The 23,980-nt window shown below is 37.2% G+C and overlaps 1 long non-coding RNA gene across 1 annotated transcript in view; it reads right to left on the bottom strand.

Annotated features, from left to right (window-relative positions):
- Window positions 1-11,385: 11,385 nt before the first annotated feature.
- LOC126827040 (uncharacterized) overlaps window positions 11,386-23,980 on the bottom strand; it is a 98,151-nt gene continuing 85,556 nt past the window's right edge. The window contains exon 3 of the long non-coding RNA XR_008787949.1: window positions 11,386-11,679. This is a non-coding gene — a long non-coding RNA (uncharacterized LOC126827040). The remainder of the gene's footprint in view (window positions 11,680-23,980) is intronic.

The raw sequence follows: 23,980 nt of genomic DNA, 5'->3' as shown, positions 1-23,980 counted from the left end.
GATGTTATACAGATCACATTATTTCTATTTTTAGTGCTACTTTAAACTGTTCAGATCATTTTTCTAACTTTACTTCATGATGACTTTGTCATTGGTGTATCGGCGTTATATTTCCCAGCTGGACTTATCATGTGCATCGTACTCATTCCACGTTTTCTGACAGAATGTTCAATTTCTTCAGCAAGTTCCTCGGCGTACTTATTGCTATCTGGTCCTCCATAGTCAGATTGGGTTTTTCTAAAACTTTGTTGATTTGGTGTTGTTCATTTACCGCTTTCTTCTTCTGGATTGTATCCCATGTTGATTTGGTGTTGTTCATTTACCGCTTTCTTCTTCTCGATTGTATCCCATGTTTTAGCTGTAATTCATTTTTTTTCTATTTTGTCTTTTCTTCCCTATCTATGATGTTTTTCGAAGTCTCTTCAATAAAATCTTTTTTGTTGGTTCCATGCCTCAAATCGATTGGAGACTGTCATTCAACTTAAACCTCGTTCCTGATGTTGTCGCATGTAAGTTATACCTTTTCATGTTTGACTTGAAATGGGTGTTGTTGGCTTGGAGTTTCGAGTACTAGATCGTAGCTTATGGGGAATATTGCCTCACCATTTATTATTAGACCACCATACAGAATCCTGCGCATAAGTGCTCCATGTGTATCCATTACACGGCTGCCATTTGAACACATTATCTCTCCAAATAGTATTTATACCCATTTTAGTATTCAAGTCATCTGTTCGTAAGATTAAGATGATGTGATGCGGTGTTACTTATGATTTTTTGCAATTTTTCATTACAGTCTATCTTGTGTTTTTTGTGCGTTTCATTTATTAGTGCATAACACGGTATGGTGGTCAGCTTAGCTTATTTGATACAGAACCTGGCTGTTATAATTCAATTATCATAGGGTTCCATGCTATTAGACTTTTGCTGCCTTCTTGCTAAGGAATACAGCTACACCTTTATCTATCTTAATATGTAAGCCGATTTCCCAGTAAGCTTCTCGGGACAAGGATTTTAACGTTCGAGTTAGTAACTGGTGCGTGTGGAACTGATACCATCTGGTACCCCGATATGTTTGCTCTTTACATTGATTAGATTGCTAACCTTGCGCAAAAACCCAAACAGGCAGGGCTAGGATATCTTAGTAAGGTCTTCGTCCAGATTTAGACTCCTAGTAAATAGACAACCAACCAATGCCATGACTAACCATCATCTGGTCAATTATTTATCCCATAGCTGAGGAAGACCGACACGTTGCATTTTTGGGCCCTTGTTTTTATATGAGCTGCCAGGTTAGAGCAAGCTAGATAGCGATATTGCACATGACACATATGATCACTTTGCAAGTAGAATCTCGCCAGCTCATACGCAATACATTTACGACTATTAAATCGATTTCCAAATTACATTGAAAATTGAGCAAAAGGTCAATATAAAACGGTTCTCGTTTCAGGTAAGCATTTAAATCGCTTGCTTGTGATCTTATCCCGCCTTTCGAAGAAACCGTGGTGCTATTAAAATGGGTTTGCCCGTTTGTCTGTCCATCACACTTTTTGGGTCACAAAAAACTCGGCTTCAAATTGGGCTAGAATGTTAAAATTTCTTGATAGAGTTCGATGATGCGTTTTTCTGCTCAGGCTAAGCAAGGATGACCAATTTGATTGGTCGATAGAACACAATAACTCTCCTGCAAATTACGCGGTGAGAGGAAGCTTTGCCTAGATTAAGCTGAATGATAAACAATGGCATTGTCATATGCTTTATAAGATTATAAAGCAGGTAATTAATGAATGCCATCTATTTCGAGGGTGTAGGTGATCAACCTCACTGTTGTTTGGATTAATAATAGGGTAATTATTTTTATGAATATTAAGCGGAAGGTGTCTTCGTTACTAAACTGAGTTTATATTTAAGCTTAGTATCGACAGTGGGACATAAACCCGGTGATATAACAACACCGTCTTTATTTACGTAAAAAATTAATTAAAGACAAAGTGTCATCCAACGAAAAAAAACAAAACAAGCAGCACTTCATCAAACATGACCGTGACATTTCCTTTCAATCTACCATTCCAGTAATTCACCATTCATGTCTAGTAAACAGGAAATAACTTTTTTTTTCTCGGCCAGAGGATGTTTGTTTTGTGTTTTTGTCTTTCGGTTTTATTCAAATACAGAAAAGATTAAAGACCGTCTCTGATTAGCGTTGATTAAGGTTTTTTTTTTAAATCCCAACCTGTCCCGGTTACCAATCGATAGCCTGTAATCGTTTTCGAATTGTTTTAACTGTTGTGTTCTAGGCTTTCTTTTAATATATAAACTGTGTCCGATTTTCAGTTATGTGTAATTTTATATTTTATTCATATAATAAATAAACAATCTATTCTCGCAACCAAATTTAATCGACTTTCCCACTATACCCATACTTGCATGGGCGAGATTTAAATAGGAGGCAAAGGCTATGCGATACTCCACCTAAAATCAAATGAACATCTCCAAATCTATTACCATCACATACTATAATTAGTATAGTATGTTTTGAATCCATGCAAAGTCTGGCTGGGGTTTGGTTTCAATAATTGTTATCAATATTGCTATAATTTTGGAACGGTATAATATTTGTTGTGTATCAACCATGACTAAACCCTCCAAACAATCTCTTCGCCAGAATTTACAACACTTAAAGTCGTGCACTCAATGACAATTTATTTAAACATACAAGCAACAATCGGTATTCACACTTCATATCCAAATCCGTATTTCGATTTTTTGATCGTTGTTCTCTTCGCACTCGAGGTTATCAAAATACATAAATTCAGTTTACAGGCTAATAAACAAAAAACAAACAGTGGGGGATCATTTGAAAAGGTTGGATGGGTTTAGAATGAGTTTTGTTTATATAATATGAGCTGTCCTCGGTCTCTCTAACGTGTTACAATATAACCGGCAATTCAAGGCTTTTCCACCAATGATTCAACTGTTTGCTTAAATACGACTTCCTATGCCAACAATGTGACTATGATATTGATAATGTTGTTAGTTTTTATACGCTGCTCTCGTCTTTTACCTTGTCACATATTGGCGTTTACGATTCAAACTCAACAAACGCGACCTTGAAATGCCGACTATCGAGTACGTTTTTAAAGAATGCTCTCATTGGTCGATATTCTCTCTGATCTCTCTTGTGATATTCGGTTTTAAAATATGGCCACCGTTCAAGGTCAAGTCAATCTGTGAGTTTGTTTCCTTTTTAGATTGTCTGAACTCTGACACCCCTCTTAAAACCTAAAGACACTAGAAAAATAGATTACCTAGGTTTTCTTTAAGGCGGGGATTTCTAGATTATCCATAACGGAAAACGTCTAATCATACATGGTGACCCGCATAAAATCCTAAATCCGTCTACACTCAAAGTAGAAAGGGGAACTGCACTTATAAATCGTTCGATTTGTTCCCGTTATTTGTTTTTCAATATCAACAGCAAATTGTGAAATAACACTCATTCTAATACGAGAATTATGAGGAGGGGAAAGTTAGGGGTGTTTACATGGGTGTCGAGAACGGCGCGCATCCTGTTGGCATTAGCAAGCTACTTATTGCACTTGAAAGCTCACTGAAAGGGTCAAAAATGAGTTTTTGAAAATATAACACTTTAATGTAAACTTTAAACAAGAATTCTTTCTGGATAATATCTGATTTAGCGAGATTGACAACGCCCAGGTTACAATAATGTCTGAAAATTCCAGAGAATCACAGAGTTTATTCCAACAGTTCAGTTTAAAGTTTTTCGGCAGTATAATTTTTTGACATTTACATTTAATATCACGGATAACAATAGGGCATAATTATACTGTGTCCCCATGCTCATTTTATTTTGCAGTCATTATTGATTAAATTCCCATACCAGTGCCTTATTTACGTGCGGTTCAATTGCAAGAATGACTTTGACAATATATAACACTTGTATATGGAATGCAATAATGATCGTGCCAGATGATATTAGTTAAATACTACTATTTTGATATATATTTGTTTAAATTAGTATATAAATCTTGTACTGCGCACCATTAAATATTCTTTAACAAATTGGGCAATTTTAACCAAGAACTATTTGCGTCTGATCTCGGGTTGACCTTCTGGTTAAAAGTTCTTTTCAATGTCAACTGTGTTTGCCACCACAATACCTCAACCGGAATTTTTCATTACCAAGTTTGTTTGTTTCCCTTCGATTTGTATCTTGGAACCCGTCCAGAAATGACTTGGCAGTATGGAGGACAAACAGCTAACAAGCTTGGAGGTCCATGCGAGTCGTTTAAAGACTACCAGTTCCAAAGCAAACACGTACCCGGAGTGATTTCAAGGGTGTATTTGATTATTAGGACAAAGTATCGAAGCATTACACACTCAGACATAAGCAAGGAATAGTTGGTTGCCATTTCGTAACGTTATAGACCATAATACGCAGATATATTCGTGTTGTGTGACATTAGAACTTCAGCTTTGTTCCGACATAAGGACCTATGATACCAATTTTATTAGTATTATGTGACATTGGAGCTTCAATATAGTGATTTTCAGTCTTTCGGGTATAGTGGCCAGTTATATCAGTGTTGTGAGACATTAGAACTACATTTTTGTTACATTCTGAAAAGACTTTCAGTCATGAGGACATGTGCGGCCAACTGTATTAGTATTATGTGACATTGGAACTACCATATTGTGACTATCCAAAGCGAATTTCAGCCACGCGTATAATGGGTAAATTTGTAAGTGTTGTTTGACATCAGTACTATCCGTTTCTTAGAAATGCGAACACTTATGACCAGTGCCCAGTGTTAATGGCAATACAATATTGTGAACACCCAAAAATGTTTGTATCATAGCAAGCTACATGCTAAACGGTCCAGATCACTGTAAGGATGAGCATTGAATTGTAAATTATTGTCTGTGTTCAATGTAATGTTGAGTGTGATTATAACGTGTGAAAATAATTAAACATATATGAATAAAGTTAAGACAAGACGAAATGAAATGAGGTTTAACGTCATACTGTTCTGCTCAGTTTAGAGAAGGCAACGCACAGAATAATTCAAGGAAGTTAACAGAACGAAGACCGGTGCATTCCGTTTTTAAATAAGGTAAGACCGTGAACATAGATTGTCATTTTTTGTATTCACAATATGTTTGGCGCAAAATAGCTCACTTCCACGAAAACTTACTTCATTTTAATTAACACTTTAGTGAATCCTAACAACCCATTACTGTTCAATCCGTGTTCAGCCAGTGTTGCGAAAAAATAGTAATATTGAATAACACCGCATTGACAAAACTGGTATCATTAATTAGCATTGATATCAATATAACCATAGATATAATTACATCAAACCGGTGTCTGCATTCTAATCTGTGAAGCCCTAAGCATATTATAATGAGTAATAAAACATTAAAATCAATTAAATACTACCGCCAATCAAAATATAAAAGCATAACCATCAATATAATGATATTATAATAAAACATTATCATACAACAAAATAAAAACATTACCATCAATCAAAATATAAAAAAAAAACATTACGATCCCCCACAATAGAAACTTTACGAATTATCAGAATAAAAAAAAAAAAAAAAAAAAAAAATGCTTACCATCATTCAAATTAAACTATAGTTACATATGGTCCATATGTTACGAGTCATTGTCCTGCTTAATTAGTAAGATTCAGATTTTATCATACGAACGTACTGTTTATGGCGGTTGACGTGCACGAGGCAGGGCATGTCTATCTTTTTAAACGCAAGGTACAATGTTTCAAGTAGGAAGTGTTTTCCAATTTAGAATGGCCGCTTACGTTTAATGAATATTGCTTGATATTGTCCATTGGATTTCCTGATTTTGTCCCCCACGGTCTGTACTTATTGGAAATAAACTGGTAGAAAGGAATAATGTTCTGGGCCAGGAGTAAAGAACACGACAAGCCCTGTTTCGTTACATAACTGATATACGATATCAATTTACATACAGCCTAAAGACAAAGACAATACACAAATAAATGTACAAAATAGCTTTTATCCAATTCGACGAAGCCGTGGGCATTTAGACTTAACATTGGTATCTGCCGATTTTCTCAATGCCATCTTTATGTGTCTTAGTATTATATATAACGTAATATTTCAGTCATACTTATTTGTACATGCCAATTCACTCTTTATTAGGGTGGGCGGGTGCGCTTTAGTACATGATGACATGCATAGTTTTACATTTGCTTTTATATACATGTATATATATATACTTTTATATATTTAAAGCATCTGGCTTGTTGCTCCTTAAAGAAAGTGTTAATAAAACAAGCTTCGTAATATAATGCAGCGTTGTCAAAGAATTAAGAAAACCACTTAAGATGTATTATGCGTGAAGCTCACAATAAAAGAGAGTCTGTTCCTAATCCGACTAAAGGTTACATAGAGATTGTCGTCGACAAATATTGGAGAAGATAAATGCAGTTCTGTCATACCAAGTATTTGACCTTCGGATATGTGTCATTTTTTTGTGCATGCATTAGGTTTTAAATCCCTTATTGTGAAACCTTATAAACAATAAGATCAGGGTTATTGAATATCAGTAACAGAAGACACACATCAATAAGTTGCTTAGTAGCAGCAGTCAAAAGAGGTAGGCTTGTTCATTATCACTTACTGGGTTTAAGTGATAGATTGCAAAGCTAATAAAAATCTCAATTGAAAAAATCACGAATTTTGATAGCTACGTAGAGACAAGTCAAAAACTTGTATGCTAACTAATATTTTGTAGCACACAAGACCACCCATCGGACTGATAACAAACAAACCAAATAAATGTTCGAGTTTGTAGCCCATATGATATAAATGAAATGAAATGAAATAGGGTTTAACGCCCTACTGTTCTGCTTCGAACTGGGCTAATGAAGACGGACATACGCCATACAATGTGCTATGAGGGAAATTTTCCCCGGACAGCGGCACTACGGCCTAGTCTTATATCGAATTCCAACTATCAAGGGATCTTTTACATGCACGCCAATGTGTACACGGGACCTCAGTTTTTTCGTCCCATCCGAACGACTAGACAGCTGTTCTTGCATCACTCTCGTATATACAATTGATATTGTATAGCCCATGTTTTATTAATTATATTTTATATCCCACATTTTATTCATGATATATATCTCGTGTTTGTAACTATGCGTTTATAGTCTATGCCATAAGGGTTGTATACTCCCGAATAAAATAAATTGTATAGCCCATATCTTATAATTTATACTATGATATAAAGAACATATTAAAGGCCACATAAATGATATGTTATTAGTAATATGCTCATATTATGTTATACGTTATATTCTGTACAGTCTGTAATATTTGGATAATTTGTAGCCCATTGTGATATAAGTACTAGCCGAAGATATCATTGATATGTTATACCTCATGTACCATTAGTGACATTTTCTGGCCGGTATGGTGAAAAGGTACTACAACCAAGTGATAAGTTATAGCCCATGAGGTATACGTGACATTTTATAGCCCATGAGATAAAAGTGCAGTAATCGATTTTGCCTATTATCGATTATTACATAAAAACATTAAAATTGTTTTTATTATTTTAGAAACGGTCGCATAACACCCCATTAGTTTCTTTCAAGCAGGGGATCACGTGGCTAAGTGGGTAAGACGCTGACTCGCTAGCCTGGAGGTCGGCTGTTCGATCCCTGCATTGTCCGAGAAAGTTCATCCAGATTTTCCGGCGTGGTTTCCCCTTGTCAGTGATGCAGGACGGGGGGCCTGACAAGGACAGCTGTCTAATCCTTCGGATGAGACGAAAAACTGTGGCCCCGTGTATACATTGGAATGCAAGTAAAAGATCACTTGGCAGTTGGAATTCGATATAGGCGATAGTGCCGCTGCCCGGGCAAAATTTCCCTCATAGCACACTGTATGGCGTATGCCCGTCTTCATTAGCCCAGTATAGGAGCAGAACAGTAGGACGTTAAACCCCATTTCATTTCTTTCAAGCTTGAAAAAGACACTCCTTTCAACTGGCTGAAATACAGCTGAAGGGAGGTAACTTCAAATAATTAGACGGCTTGACAGTCTTTCTTTACACATAAAAAGCGATTTTGAAATTTAACATTTTTAACAGTCCAGTTCATCAATGCTTATTAACATTAAACCGTTAGCAATATTTTTTTCAGATTCTACAATAATCTGTCGGTTAATATACTTTTAATCTGTTTTTAAATTAAAAAAATAACTTTCAATCAAGTACAGTACGAAGTTGGACAAATACTAAAGTGCAAGAAGATAGGCCTATATCAACAGATAAGTGATGTTGAGCGTTCTAAAAAGAATAAACATACCGTACCACATGCATGACACTCCCCAATTGCGTTTCATTTATGACATTTATTGCATATTTTAGAAAATGAATTAATCGAACTCAAGAGGCATACACTACAGTCGGTGATGTGATTTTATATATTAAATTTGACAGGCATATTATATTGGATTGTCTTTTCGATACTTTCTTCTTAAATTCAAAATGTATTTACATTTGCCGTAGAATATGAAAAATTCTGAAGAATACTCTACGATAAAGTCGTCTATGTTTAAGCTATGCTAATTGTGCGGGTGTGTATAAGCTCCATCAGAAAATGGTTACCCATATTTCATAGGTGATCTGAAAAAGAGAGAAAAAAACCCGCTTACATTTGAAAGAAGTCCTAGATATACATATAATGATATAAATTACGTATAATTATAATTAGCCTTGAATTAAAGACAGTTTAAAGATTCCGCGAGTTAACAAATAGGCTACACAATAAAATATACAATTTGTTTATATTTTGGCCGAATGGTTAGCACATGTGCGCTTCATCATAAAGTCAACTGGCGTGGTTTCATATCCAATTTAACTTGGGCGTATAAACTTTCGTCGTTGAGAAACTTTTGTTCTTGGTGAGGGGTGTTGGATAGCCGAATGGTAAGCACGTGCGCGCTGTATCATACTGTCTGTCATTAAGTCCACTGGTGTGATTTTGATTCCCCGGTTGTACGTGACAAGAAGGAGTAGGGTCACCTGTCCACCCTCGTGGGTTTTCTCCGGGTCCTCGGGATTCCTCCAACTGCTAAAGACCCCTACGCGCAAGCGATTTTTTGAAATAAAATTGAACCATATGACCTAGTTTGTGTCGAGTGGACGTTAAATCCCATTTCTCTCTCTCTATATATATATATTTGTGTGGCTTCGCCATAGGAAACCAACATTTTAAAATAACTTCATAATAACCATGTTTTTTTTATAATGAATTAAATGGTGCTATTTATTTTTTGTTTAATGCATTATGCAATGATGTACTTTACTTTCTCGATTTATTATGGATGTTAGAAACATTCACAAATATATCATACTGTTCTCGACTGGCATATTACCTCCAGGAAAACTCTTTATTTTACTGGCAAATTCTTAACTCAAAACTATTTACGACGCCTGTGTATTTATATATCGATATTTATAACTTGTGGATCAAAATATAGTTTTTAGCTCTAACTAGACAGATCAATACCTCTAATATAGATTTCCATCGCCATGCTTGAATAAAGTTCCGGAATAAAATGACACGAAATAACTGTGAAGGGAGGTAACTCCATATAAATGGAAAGCAAGGCGCATTGGACTTCTGGATGCATTGACCTAACTTTAGCTTTGAGCACGGGCTTGAGTTACTCTGGGGTCATACGAAACTTACGCTGTTAGTTTACAAATAGATCCCTATTTTGACTACTAGGAAGACCAAGGAAAGGAGAATCACTTAAGTTTACTTGGTTTTTTAAAAAAAATTGTAACTGGTGTAAAGGACAGGTTCTAACTTGGTTGGTTCCAGTATTACATGGTCCAATTCTTGGATACATCCCAAACATCTCTTTTTCGTCACTCTCTACCAATAGTGATTCGGAGAGAAAAAATCATTTTCGGGCAAAGAGGCCCACGTCAATTTAAAAGAACCAGTTTTGCGGGTAAAAAAAAGAACCATTAAACATATTCCAGATTAGACAATTGTTAACTGAATTTAATCGATTAAAATCATTCAAAGGAAAGGTAGAATATCATTATCTATAAAAAAAAAGTTGGAGGCGAGTTGTCTAGAGTTTAAAATGTTTCTCGTAAAGTCAAATGGCGTGGTTTCGAACCCAAGCGTTGGGGAGTAGAATCGTCTACCCAACCTCGTGGGTTTATTTTCTGTGCTCTCTTTCAACCACAGCTAAAGAACCCGATGCACAAAAGCGCATAATGGAAATAAAATTGTAATATATTTTATGTTAGTCCCGAAATGACTGACCTTGAAAAATAGCTCACAGATACAATTTTCAACTTTGTCCTAGAAAGATGAGCCTAGCGTCGCAGGATCTCACGATCACTCAACACCACAAATGACTTAAAAACAAATTTAAGATATCGGCGCCACTTCCTAACAGCTGAATTTGAATCAATTTAATACATGTACCATATAATAATATTACATTAAATAAATACAATCATAGATACAATCGATCGTTATTAAAATATAATTAAACGAAAATTATATAGCTCAATAAGCTAATGAGTTTGACGTCCACTCGACACAGACTAGGTCATTTCGGGACTAACATATGGTTCAGTATTATTTCAATAATAATTCGCTTGTGCGTAGGGGTCTTTAGCAGTGGAAGGAAACCAAAGGACCCGGAGACAACCCACGAGGCGATCCTACTCTTTGTCCGGGAATTCGAAACCACGCCAGTTGTCTCAATGACAAACCTTACAATTCAACGCGCACGCGCTAACCATTCGACCCCCCCCACCCGAAAACAATTTAATGTTTTATGTACATTATCTTTAATATAGTCATCTTTAGCACTTAGAAATATTGGCAATTTTAATAACAGGGCAAAGCTTAGCAATGTTAATAACAGGGCAAAGCTTAGAATCCCCTGATCCAATTTTTTCTTTAGTGGCTTAGGTGAGATTATCAGCGAAATCGGAATTATACACAAATTGATCCTTATTACCAACTGCCTGGCCATACATGTTTTGTCATCTTTCAATCTCTCCACAAAACGAGAGGTCCCATTAATGTCAATTTTCACTGCTCTAATTCTCGTTGTTGAGATTTCAATTGATCAAATATGTCACAAATTGGACCTTTGGTTCTTTTTGGGGCGGATTGACAGTCATGTACTTATAGTTCACATTAACAAAACACAGTATAATTTAAATATCTTTATATAACTACAATATATCAATACAATTATAATATGTATATATATATATCTATATATATATTGTATATATATTTATGTGATTATTCTCTAATAATATCACCGTCTCCACCATTCAAAATACCACTAATCACATTTATATGTTGATGAGATGACGATGAGTTGGTGGTACACGCGCACACAGCAGTCACCAACTATTTGACTCTCCTCTCCACGGCACATTTAAGAAGATGATTAAGATGATAAGGTTGATGAGTTATTCGTGTATATCTTTTAATTACCATAAAAATAACTAACTGGAACAATAACGACCAGAGTAACAATATAGGTAACACTATCCGTAGCACATTAACATTATCAGAATCACAATCACAATCACAATCAGGTCACCTATAAAACATAACACAATGTTTAACAAATAATCAAATTATTTCTATTCATCCACGATAATCAACATTACAAAAATCAAACAATACTTACAAGTAAATGTACTAATTATTGCTCATAATCACACAGATTACCATTATAACGACACCCAGTCAAAACCAACGAGACACACAGTCTAACACCCATTTAGTTGAAATATCTTTACGAATGATTCATGAATGATATGACCAATGAATATGTGTGATTCTCCCAAAATCCATTATTAGAGTGACAATATAAATTCATATCTCCCACCAGGTATACTACAGTTTCACTCACAACCAATCAAATCACGACAACAAAACAGGCAGTTCACATGCATTCAATGCAGTTATACCTGCAACCAGACATGTGAATTACTCAACCTTGGCAAATAATAACTATCACACATCTTACAAATAACAATAAAATCAAATGTTTATAATCAAACTTTATTACCACAATCTGAAAACATGTTCACCAGTTGTCATAAACTGTAATAAACAACAATAACATATATACTATATTTATTAATGTACAAATACTTGTGACCCTGAAACATTCAGCAATACCAGCGTGAATATATATGTATTATTCAGTACATCTACGACAAACCACATTGTAACCTATCTTTATCTAGTAAAGATATTGTCATACGTGACAAAATATATTGCATAAAATAATATTATTACCTGAATGCTGTCTTGTATTGGGAGCGACAGAAGCTTGGACTTCTGTATATTATGTTCATCTGAAGACATCATCAGCATAAGCCTGACGTAATATCTCAGTAAAACAAGACCCATGCTGACTGCTTGGCAGTGTCGCCTGAAATGACACAAACGTGCCAATGCACGTATATTAATAACGCGTTACCAATAACTCACCTTTAGAGAAACGTACGGAAACACTTTTCCACAACAATGAAAAAATAAGTTTTCCTCTTATTCCTTTGTCAACCGACGAAAGTTTCATTACTTTACTACCCAATAGCATCCTTGTCTCCGCTCCATCATCATACCAACTTTGGTCTGTTTTATCACTTAAAAGTTTGGCCAAACCTTCGGCGTCTAAAATGTGCTATCCGACGGAATGAATTATTGTCGCCTACTATATAAAAACTTTTGGTCTCATTCAAACCCACCGAACGAATATTTATTTTAGGGTTTCCAGTCTCTTTGATATCATCCTGTAACTCGTCGTTACTATTAGTGCCATTACCATTATTCTCATTATCATTCGTGTCATTACCGTTCGTCTCATTATCATTAGTGCCATTACCATTCGTCACATCATCATTTAATTCATTATATTTCGTTTTATTATCATTCGTATCATCATTCCCTTCATAATCATCTGCGTCATTAGATTGGTAGTCCGAATCATCCGTGTCGTCTTCGTCTGAATGAAAGTATACGTGTGCTGGAGTGAAGTGCGAGTAGTTGAAAAAATTGATACCAGTCGTCTTGAAACCAAGAATATCATTTTGCATATTGACATCTTTCATATTCGCATCCTTGAATAATCCTCCTGTCTGATACACTGTGCCCTTTCTCGTCGTTTGACTCATCTATGTGTCTGTTTCCTTTTCGGTAAGGGTTTTGTATGGGCCATAAACCAAAACATCAAGTGGCTGTAAATTGTGGGGGGCGGAATGGAGGGAATTATTAAGCTGTTTTATGTGGCATCATCCAAAACCTCTATCGATAAACGAGAGCCATGTTTATTTACAAGAAGCAGTACTTTATGATCAATGGAGCATGTAGTCTTGGCAACGAACAACCTAAGCCGGGTTAATAAACATCCCGTGTTCAATAGTCCTAATGTTTCTGACAGCGTTGGATTCATTCGGCGTCCTGGAAAAATCATTGCTGGTAGTATAAACGCTTCAAGCAGATCGCAGCAAGCCATTACGGTTACCAGTTGACCATTTTCGGCGTTGCTTACGACACAAACTTGTTTCTTTCTTTCTTTCCAATCACCCGTGGAGGTTTTGTGCTTGATGTGCGAATATCTGTACGGATGTCTGTTTCATTAGCGTTAAGGGCTCTGGCCCTGGTAACGCTTGTACAAATTGCAAGGGACAAATTCGGATTTATTTTTAAAGTATCGATAGACAGCCCAAATATAGTTTCTTTAGTATAATAATTCATCACTATCTTCAAGTAGAATTTTGCGATTCAAAAACCCTAACAAAATACGTAGCACAAAGGTCGCGGGTTCGTGGCTACATCGCAAATTTTTACTTGAAAATAGTGTTGAATTATTATACATTTGTGTCAGATGTGGCGAGAAATGATTCCTTTTTGTGAAAAAAAAGCCAAATTAGCCTTAAAACAGAGGTGGGGTAGAGCGGTGGTATTTTAATATTGCAGCTCAATAAGGATGAAAATGAACGGTCAAAGGACAGCGTCCGACCAGAGACCGTTTCTAAAGGAACTTGTCCAAATAATACTTCTTCACGTGTCAAAATATAATCTAATAACTCATTTTTCAAATTGAAAGTTGGCTTAAATCTTCCGAGAACTTTCTTGCAACTGTTTTTCATTAAATGGTTACGCAGTGGTTTATATGGAATGTCCAATGCCCAAGCAGATTCGCGAATCAACGAATACAGAAGACATGGCCTTATCTGAAAAGAAATCCAAATATACTACTTTAACTTTTGTTTTTAAATACATGTATCTACAGGAAGAATTTTATAGGGGTGGGAAGGGTCGGGTCAGCAAATCTGAACCTGAATATAACAACTAGTTTCATCAATAACAATAACGAAGGCACATTTTCATGTGTAAAACACAGTTCTAATCTTAGAATTGAAAGTTTAAATGGTTCTTATTTTCTTTAATACAGTCGTTATTTGCTCAGTATCTAGTTTGTTCTGTGTGTACCGGAAATCTCTAAATAGACAGATTCTCTGTAATACATATACAAATCACCAACAGAAATACAACATATTTTCAACGCAAGCCATTATAGGTATTACTAAAGGCATAATCATATATTGAATAATTCCGAATTTTTATTGAAAAGTTGTAACTAGTCCAGGTCTTGGCAATCTCATACAATATGAAAAATTATCACGAGCTTCTATCGCTTTAACAGGGTCTCTGGTAAAGCGGGATAACTCCAGAACGGAAAGTCACGGAATGCTGTATATCGATAGGGTTCGATGCGCTTTGGGCCCAGTTTAAAGACAAGTAACCAAGTTCTATACAAAATAATAACAACACGATTTGATTTTTTTAAATCAAGTTTACCCTCGTAATTTTTATCAATGTTAGATTCATCTTCCAAGCCCTGTTAACAAGGTACTGTCATCCAACGGTGACGAACATAGTTGCAGGTGAAGGGAAGCTGGTTGCCCTCTGATCCCTATCCTAGGTCACCGCAACCCCAGAAGATTCCCACTGGCTTATCAAGCATCTAACTCTCGGGTTTTAAGCCTAGCTCACAACCCACCGTGCGTGCTACTACGGGGTAAATTTTAGTAAACTAGTGAGTGAGACTTACGAGTCACTTGTGTGTGTTTGGCACCATAGAAGATCGCGGACGGGCCGTACAGACTTTTGCTCCTGCACAAACAAAATTTTCACTCGGTGTCTTTCAAAACGTATAATCGCCAAGAGTTGTCTAATTGCGCAATAACGACGCTGTTTTGGCATTAATGAAAAACTACTGTAGGAAAGTACCTTCTTCTGGCGCGTTTTGAATCTGCGACAATTCCACAGCATAAACTGATCCGAATTATTAGGTAAAGCGAGTACCGGTGTTGTCACAGGCGAACGTCTGAGTTGTTCGAAAGCTGACTATGATTTTCGTTCCATGTAAATTCTTGTTTACCCGTAATCGCGTATAACGGTAAAGCTATTTCAGCAAAATCCTTAATAAAACTTCTATGATAGTTCGCAAACCCAAGATTCTACCTCCATTGTACATGTTGGTATAGTCCATTTATGCTTTGATGCCGTTCTGGCTAACTTAGCTACCCAAAAATTCATCTTCCTGTTGAAACAATTCACATTTCTCTGGTTTTAACTTAATTTTATATTCCCTAAACCGGTCTAACACCAACCGCAAATTAGATAACTGATCATCTAGATCTTCCCCCTAGAACAAGAGTATCATCTAAAAGGCAATATTCGATGCGAAACCGTAAGGTACAAGATTCATTGCCCTTGAATATGTATTTGGAGCGCCACTTAAATTTGTAAATTCGAACAAACGGTATTTAACAATAAAGGCGGTTTTTTCTATCCTCTTTAATGAGGCGAATTTGACAATAAGCCGAATTTCCATCTAATTTGGAAAACCACTTGTTCCACGCCAAGGTGTCTAAACATATTGGTCAATCACTGGCATCGGAAATACATCCTTAGGTGGAACCGCATTCAACTTCCGATAGCCTATGCACCAACGCACGGTTCCGTTGAATGAATTTTACTTCCAACATTTTCTTTGAATATTTACCTTCGTCCCCCGCGAAACAAACGGGAGTACGTTGCATCCGTTGTTTAATAGGTTTTTGCATCACCCGTCTCAATACTGTGTTTGACAGTTCTTTAGCGAAGACGTCTTGATATTCAATTATTAGATTTTTAACTTTGACATATTCACCCGAATCTAAGAGTTGTTTGGAACGTTCAAATAAATTGTCCCATGCGAAGATATCGGATTTCAAATATATAGCTCGGTATATAGGCTGATTAGTTCCAAGAATAACACTATCCTGAGTTGGGTTTATCAAACATATACGAGGGAATTCAGTGTCTATGTGGGAGTGTGCCGATCTTTCTAATACTAGCTTAGGTTGACTTAAAGGTTCGATCGAAAACCTGTATAAATTATCATCCATATTACACCGTACCCGTGCTACAGATTACGATGGAAGAGCTTTTCGCTTGGCGACAGATAAGTTAGCGTGATCTGCTAGCTTATTTACTTCTCCACAACACATCAAACATAACTCTAATATACATTTTATCCGTTTTTAAGTCGATATGCACTTTATACGCGCTCATGAAATCTAAACCTAATAACATATCCCCTTCAATCGGAGTTACATATAATTGGTCAAACTGCAAATGGAATGACCCAAAAATTAGACTAGTAGCGGTTCGAACAATAAATCCGGAAATAGCTAACTCCCGTCCCAAGGTATTTAATTTTACGTTACGAAGCAATGGCGGCTTCCTCTCTAGTTAATCATACCGGCTATCTGAAAGTATCGTGACCCGTGACCCTGTATCAATTAGTTTGATTTTATACGTTGAATCGGATTGTACACGTCGAATAAATTGATATTCGAACAGGTAACCCTTTCTTCAACTCTGATACCAACGACATCTATATCACCCATTCCCGCTAGAAACAGTAGACCTCGAGTTCCGGAACCGTAGATAACGCTATTCAGGTTATGGACACCGGTTATGGTATTAACCACCTCATTGAAAATACTTAATTTTTCGCATGACAAATTTTCAGCAGTTGGAATTAGCGAAACAATTGGTTGCTCTGGGATCCACCGCACGCTTACTCGCTCGATCCTGTGAAGTGTAACAACTGATTATCACTGCTCACGAAACTCACGTGTCGGTTTTGTTCGTTAAAATTCTAAGGCGAACTATGTTTTGACTCAGGAAGACTAGGGTAATCTCGTTTATAATGGCCTCATTTGTTACTATTAAAACTAGAGCTGTGTAAAAGCAGTACTGAGGTGTTTCGGTGAAATATGTCAAGATTTATTCCAATTTCTACCAACACTAACATCCTGCACGTACACTTAATATAATTAAATGTTTCATAGACATGTCCTCAAATGACCTGGTTGGTGTTTAGTCAAAATCAACACCATTTTATTTGATATCAGTGATCGAATGAAATGTAATTTCACATTTCACATTTAACACGTTAAAGAACCATCTGACTGTTGGCAATCTAAACAATAGCCCATACGCTGCCGCAAGGGCGAAATTTCCCTTATACTTATTGTACAAACATCGAATTTCTCTCTCTGTTCATTATGTAGCAGACAGTAACGCTACTGTATATTATGTCACGCTTTGTCACGTCAAAATCGAGTTACACCATTAAAACAAATATATACTAAACATAAAAAAACAAAACAATTTCAGTACGATTTCAAAATCAGAGAGGCACTTTAATCAAATCATTCCAGAAAACGACTTACTAAATGGATCAAAGCAATTTTTGTGAACAGTACGTTGACACATTAGTGATTAATTCATAACAATTCCAAGACATTCCGAGAAGGTTTAGAGTCTGTACACAGTCTATACATCAGTATCTGGTATGTACACGGCGAGTGTCAATAACAGCAGCGCAGCGTCTGAAAATGGAGTAGACCAGACGATTGATGAACGCCATTGGCACCTGGAACCACACTCTCAGAAAAACCTGGTGCAATCCATCGGCTGTTTTTGGTCTCGGTACGACGTTAATAAGTCCCCTCTGAATTTCATACCAAAGATGTTCAATCGGGTTTAAGTCCGGACTAAAGGCTGACCAGTGTATACAGTTGCCAGCGATCTGCTGTAGAATGTCCCGAGTAATTCTGGCGGTGTGGGCACGAGCGAAATGTGGTATGACGTGGACCAAGATTTTGGAACACCACAGGACCCACTCTCTGGTTCAGGCCGATTCCGCCCCAAATCATTATGCTTGGACCTCCTCACGAGTCTTGTTCCAAGACACATTGGTCAGAATAACGCTGGCCACGTCGACGCCATATTCTGGTCCTGCCATCTGCAGTTGAAACGCAATACCGACCCTTATCTGTGAACAGAACATTTCTCCATTGCCTGTGTCGTCAGTTCTGGTGTTGTTGGGCAAACTGTAGACGTTCACGTCGATGGCGAGGGGGTGAGGATCGGTTCATGGTAAGGTCTACGGCAATGGATGTTCTCTCTGGTGAGACGTCGGCGCACTGTATCGGTACTAATGGTCCTTCAGTCTGTTCCCACTGTCTGACGTGCTGTCTCAGATGCCAGTGTAAAGGGATTCTCCACGTGCTGTCGCACAACGTGGCGTTTTTTTCGCCTTGTGGTAATCCTTGGTTCTTCTGAGCTGCCGTGAGTCGTGGCATGCTGCTGACGTTGTAGTGTGAATGATTCAACCAGGTATGGGGGTGCATTTTATAGGACTGGTCCCGTTGAACAACACCTGCAGCATGAGTTACATGAAAATCATGGAGAACACATTACCATATCAGATGTCATGTTGCGTTTTTGAAAACATTTCCTGGGTTCAATTCTGTTTTTGGGAAGGAGCCTTATAGCTCAGGTAAAGTTGGAGATGTGGTCACAAATATACAATAAAAAGATTTCGCAAGTTTTATACAATGCGTCTATTTAGAGTAACATACCAACCTGACGTTTCTTTTGCTGTTTAGTATAGTAACATCAAATACATATCAAAGTTGAAAAAAAAAATTCGCCCGGCCGAAAACATTCACGGGGTCATGCTGGTCACTTTGATACCACATATATGGGGATCGACCTCCGCGACGAAGCGGGATGGGCGAACACGCATACACACATATATCTTTGATTTTATTTATATAGATAATAAAATAGTCACAGGGAGAGGTGGGGGTTGAGATGTCTTAGTGGTTTGCAGACGTCATTTGTGCCTTATAGTCACACATTTGATTCCTTATTGTGGCGCCTTTTCCGGGATGTGGGAGCGTCAAAGTCAAAGAGGTGGAATAGGGACTGGGGTGTTACATCATGTCTTCAAACAAGATATGCCGCGGTGGCTCAGTGGGTATGGTGCTTGCTAAGTAACCAGGTGGTGCGGTGTTCCACCAGGTTTCCTCTTGCTGGTGACACAGGGCGGGTGGTCTGTCTATGAAAAACGACTAGTCGCACGGTTTGAATGGAAAACGGGGGTCCATGTATACAATTGGCAACACGAAAAAAGAGTACGGTGTAGCACTGCTGTCGGCGCAGAATTACCCTCATAGCCAACAGCATGGCGGATGCCCGTCTTCAGTAGCAAAGATACGGTACAGAAAAGCAGGACGTTAAACCGTATTTAATTTCATTTCAATTTCGACTAAGGTCAAAGAGACGCTAAAACTCGGCGTTCTTGGAGTGAAATCTTACAGCTTCAGGGCCCGTAGACACAATCGTACTTACCTAGCCCCAACCCCCGCCCCCACCACCACCAGTTATAGCAACCCACAACACCAAATACGCCCAGAAAGTTTCAAATCAATGCTTTGAAAGAAAACCACAGAAGGTGTGTATAAAGAATGATGTTGCTCTTTTGCCCTATATTGTATTTATTTATTTATTTTTTTACCTACCTTACAAATATCGGATTAAGAATAACACTACACTATTACTGTTATGCACACAAGACGTTTTGACAATATTTCAATAACATTCACAATTTACACATACGCAGAGGTGCGAAAGCGTTATATGTACAGTTGATAATAAGGTTATTTCAGATAAAAACATTCGTGAATAAGGATTTAGATAATTCAAATAAGAGTAAGATAATCATAAGAAAAAAAAACATCTGGTATTAATACTACGCCATGAATACAGGGAATAACAGATTACATACTAAATTAACATGTTTAATAAACGAAGATACACATCACGTATACTTATGAGTATAGAACTGTGTATCATATCGATATTCGTGCATCGTTACATCATTATTGATAGTTGAAAACTACGTCACCACGTAATGTTACGATATGTCCGTATATCATATCGATATTCGTGCATCGTTAAATCATTATTGATAGCCGAAAACTACGTCATCACGTTATGTTACGATATGTCCGGTTGTCCTTTTCATACAGTTTGTTCGATAGGCAATTTGGGCTTGGCCACTAGATAACCGTTCCAGTAATATACACCGCACACTATCAAAGGAGATCACTACACATTTCCTTGGTAGTTTCTATTACTGTATATGTGGAGATGTTTTATCCAGTACCATACACAATTTAAAATAAATCGCGGAAACTATTTAATGCATGCAAAAAACTCTACTCAGAACTCGCACTATAAAATGGAATTGTCTCCCTTGCGTTAATTTGAATAATAAAGCTACAGTATATTATTTGCTGTCGACAATGTCACGCCATGCTACGACAGGTTACATCCACTATCTAGATACACGATGAGCTATTGAGATTTGTATCGTCTAATACCTATTAACCTGGAAAAAACAGCCATTTTGAATTTTTTTTAATAAAACCGGAAGTTATACTTCAAGATCGAACTATCTAGATACACGATGAGCTATTGAGAATAGTATCATCTAATACCTATTAACCTGAAAAAAAAACCCCAGCCATTTTGAATTTTTTATAAAACCGGAAGTTATACTTCAAGATCGAACTTCTTGATATTAGTTGTTAGTATAGGTCAAGGTAATATAATATGTATAGGTCAAAGGTCACGTGATCGTAGGCTTTTAATATCGAAACATTTCCAAGTGGAACCGGAAGTAAACAAGGCCGAAATTAAAAAATCGGCTCCCAGAGAATTGGTGCCACCTTGGCTAATTTAAAAACAAAAAAAAAAGTTTTGAAAACCGGAATCAAAATGGCGGCTGAATATCGGTTTGAAGCTTTTTTGTAAAATCCATTATGGCGGCCAAACGGTTGAAAATGGTAACGAACAAGGTCTCTGAAAATGAAAAATAATATCCGGTGCTAACACTATCATATGCCATTTTTAGTCTATTTTTGAAATGGAGAGAGTTATTCATGTTCGGGAAAAATTGGAAGGTCTCGGAAATTGTAATATGCCATTTTGAAGGCATCGAAGTGTTCCTTATTACAACCAAGGTTTTTTGGGTTTTTTCAATTGTCACATATCGTCTCACTGTCTCATTTAACAACCTTTCATCTTCAACGGAATTGTCAGTGAAATTCAATTCGACCTTTTGTCTGTTATCGGTCGTTACTTCAGCCAGTTATATAGAAGGGTAACTCGTGTTTGTTATTTTTGTCGTCACTTCTCGTTTCTTCAAGTGTTTGTTACACATATACCGTAGCAATGATCTCTGTTTTAAAATTATATTTGGAATGTGTTTGGAATATGTTTAACCAGTTATGTCACATATGTAATACTGGCTGATAACAATACTCTCCTTCAATATAGGTATTTGAGGTAATCTGTGAAACTAAATTGCATACGTCACGCAAAACTATAGTATAAAATAAATTTGTCAAATTTTCACTCTGATTCTGTTGTGGGTATGTTGGTCTATAAAAAAAAATAATAGTCGGTCTCAGACTAAACGAATTAATGGGACCAACAAACAATGCCATAATAGAAGGGGAAATCCCAAATACTTTAATAATATGTGTATTTGCGTGAATTCGTGTACTTAAATTGAATACATCACGCAAAAATATAGTACAGAATAACCTAGTCAACTTTTTATAGTTGAAAAAATGTTTTTTTACTCTTATTCTGTTATGAGTATGATGGTCTAAGAAATTGAGAGATCTTGTTACGAAAATTTTGTTATTTCAAAATATATTCTTAATTGTCATAGGAATAATATTGGTAACAGAAAAGATGAGTTTGTTTCAGAAACACGTACAAAATCGTTAAATCATGAAATGTTATAAAAGAAATGAAATGAAATGGGGTTTAACTTCTTACTGTTCTGCTCCTTTACTGGGCTAATAAAGACGGACACACGCCATACAGTGTGCTATGAGGGAATTTTTGCCCGGGCAACTGCGAAGGGATCTTTTACGTGCACGCCAGTATATACACGGGTCCCGGTTTTTCGTCCCAAGTTTACAGTTTGCACAATAAACACGTCGGAAAATCCCGATGAACTTTCTCGGCCAATGCAGGGATCGAATACGCGACCTCTAGGCTAGCGAGCCAGCGTATTACCCACTCTGGCTCCCTATGAAATGATAACCCGATATATTAATTACTTAACAGTTTTACTTGTTGCAGATTCAAATTAAAACGTATATGTAGCGGAAATTTCTGGAACCAAGTATCCCTATCCAGAAACCAAGCCACATTAAGTGATCTCTAGGCTAAGCCGCATATTACTTATTTCAAGATGCCTGGTGGAAGACGCCTACCAGTAAGCACTTCAACCGGGAATCCTACTGAATGCTGGATTAACTGTTATGGCAAATTGCCGATCAAACTTGACTAAGCCCGCAAAAAGATATAGATCCATTTAAATGATGTAAGTATTATACCTTTCATCAAATGAATCATAGAACTGCAACTGTAGTGGTATTATTGTCTTCGTACTAGACCATACTGTGAACCTACCCATTGAAATCATCAGGAATGGAGAAAAAAATGGCTATAGGGCAGTCCGCAAGTACCTGCAAGTGTAAGGACTAACGCCAACACAGATACATGCCGACATGGTTTCCACTTTCGATGATGATGCCTCTTACTTTTCCACAGTAAAGAAGTGAGCTGCGGAATTTAAGCATCCTGGAAGGCGATCAACAACATGAAATGAAATGGGATTTAACGTCCTACCGATCTGCTCCGAACTGGGCTAATGAAGACGGGCATACGCCATACAGTGTGCTGTGAGGGAAATTTTGCCCGGTGCCCGGATAGCGACACTAAGGCCAACTCGTATATCGAATTCCAACTGTCAAGGGATCTTTAACGTGCACACCAATGTGTACACGGGGCCTCGGTTTTTCGTCCCATCCGAACGACTAGAGAAGAAAATCTGGATGAACATTTTCGGCCAAAGCAGGGATCGAACACCCGAGCTCCAGTCTAGCGAGCCAGCGTCTTACCCACTTAGCCACCGTGATCCCCCATCAACAACAACTATTCAAGAAAAACGTTACCCGTGTACATGGCATGGTGATTGTTGATCGACGATTGACCACTCGACATATTGCCAGTTTTGTATGCATTTCTCATGAGAGGGTTGAACACATTATCGCCAACAAGTAAGGAATTACAAAAGTTTCTGCAATATGGATGCCACAGCTCTCGATTGCGGATCAGAAAGACAGAAACGTGTCAAATTCCTGACGTCCCATGACAATCTGCGCCATTTTGAAGCAGATCCTGATAATTTTTTGGCTGGATTTGGTCCCGGCAGACTTCCACCTGTTCCCAAAAATGAAACCGTAACTAGCCGTTCGTCATTTTCCTAGTAATGATGACGTCATGTCAGCTGTGAACGACTTTATTAGGGTGGCTGAAGAAATTTCTTCCTAACCGGCATCCAGACCTTGCAACATTGTTTGCATATGTGTATTTCCCGAAGGGGACTATGT

This window comes from Patella vulgata, chromosome 1, assembly GCF_932274485.2.
Source record: "Patella vulgata chromosome 1, xgPatVulg1.2, whole genome shotgun sequence".
Lineage (NCBI taxonomy): Eukaryota > Metazoa > Mollusca > Gastropoda > Patellidae > Patella > Patella vulgata.
The sequence above is the reverse complement of the archived record's forward strand: the minus strand, read 5'-3'. Positions and strand labels throughout refer to the sequence as shown.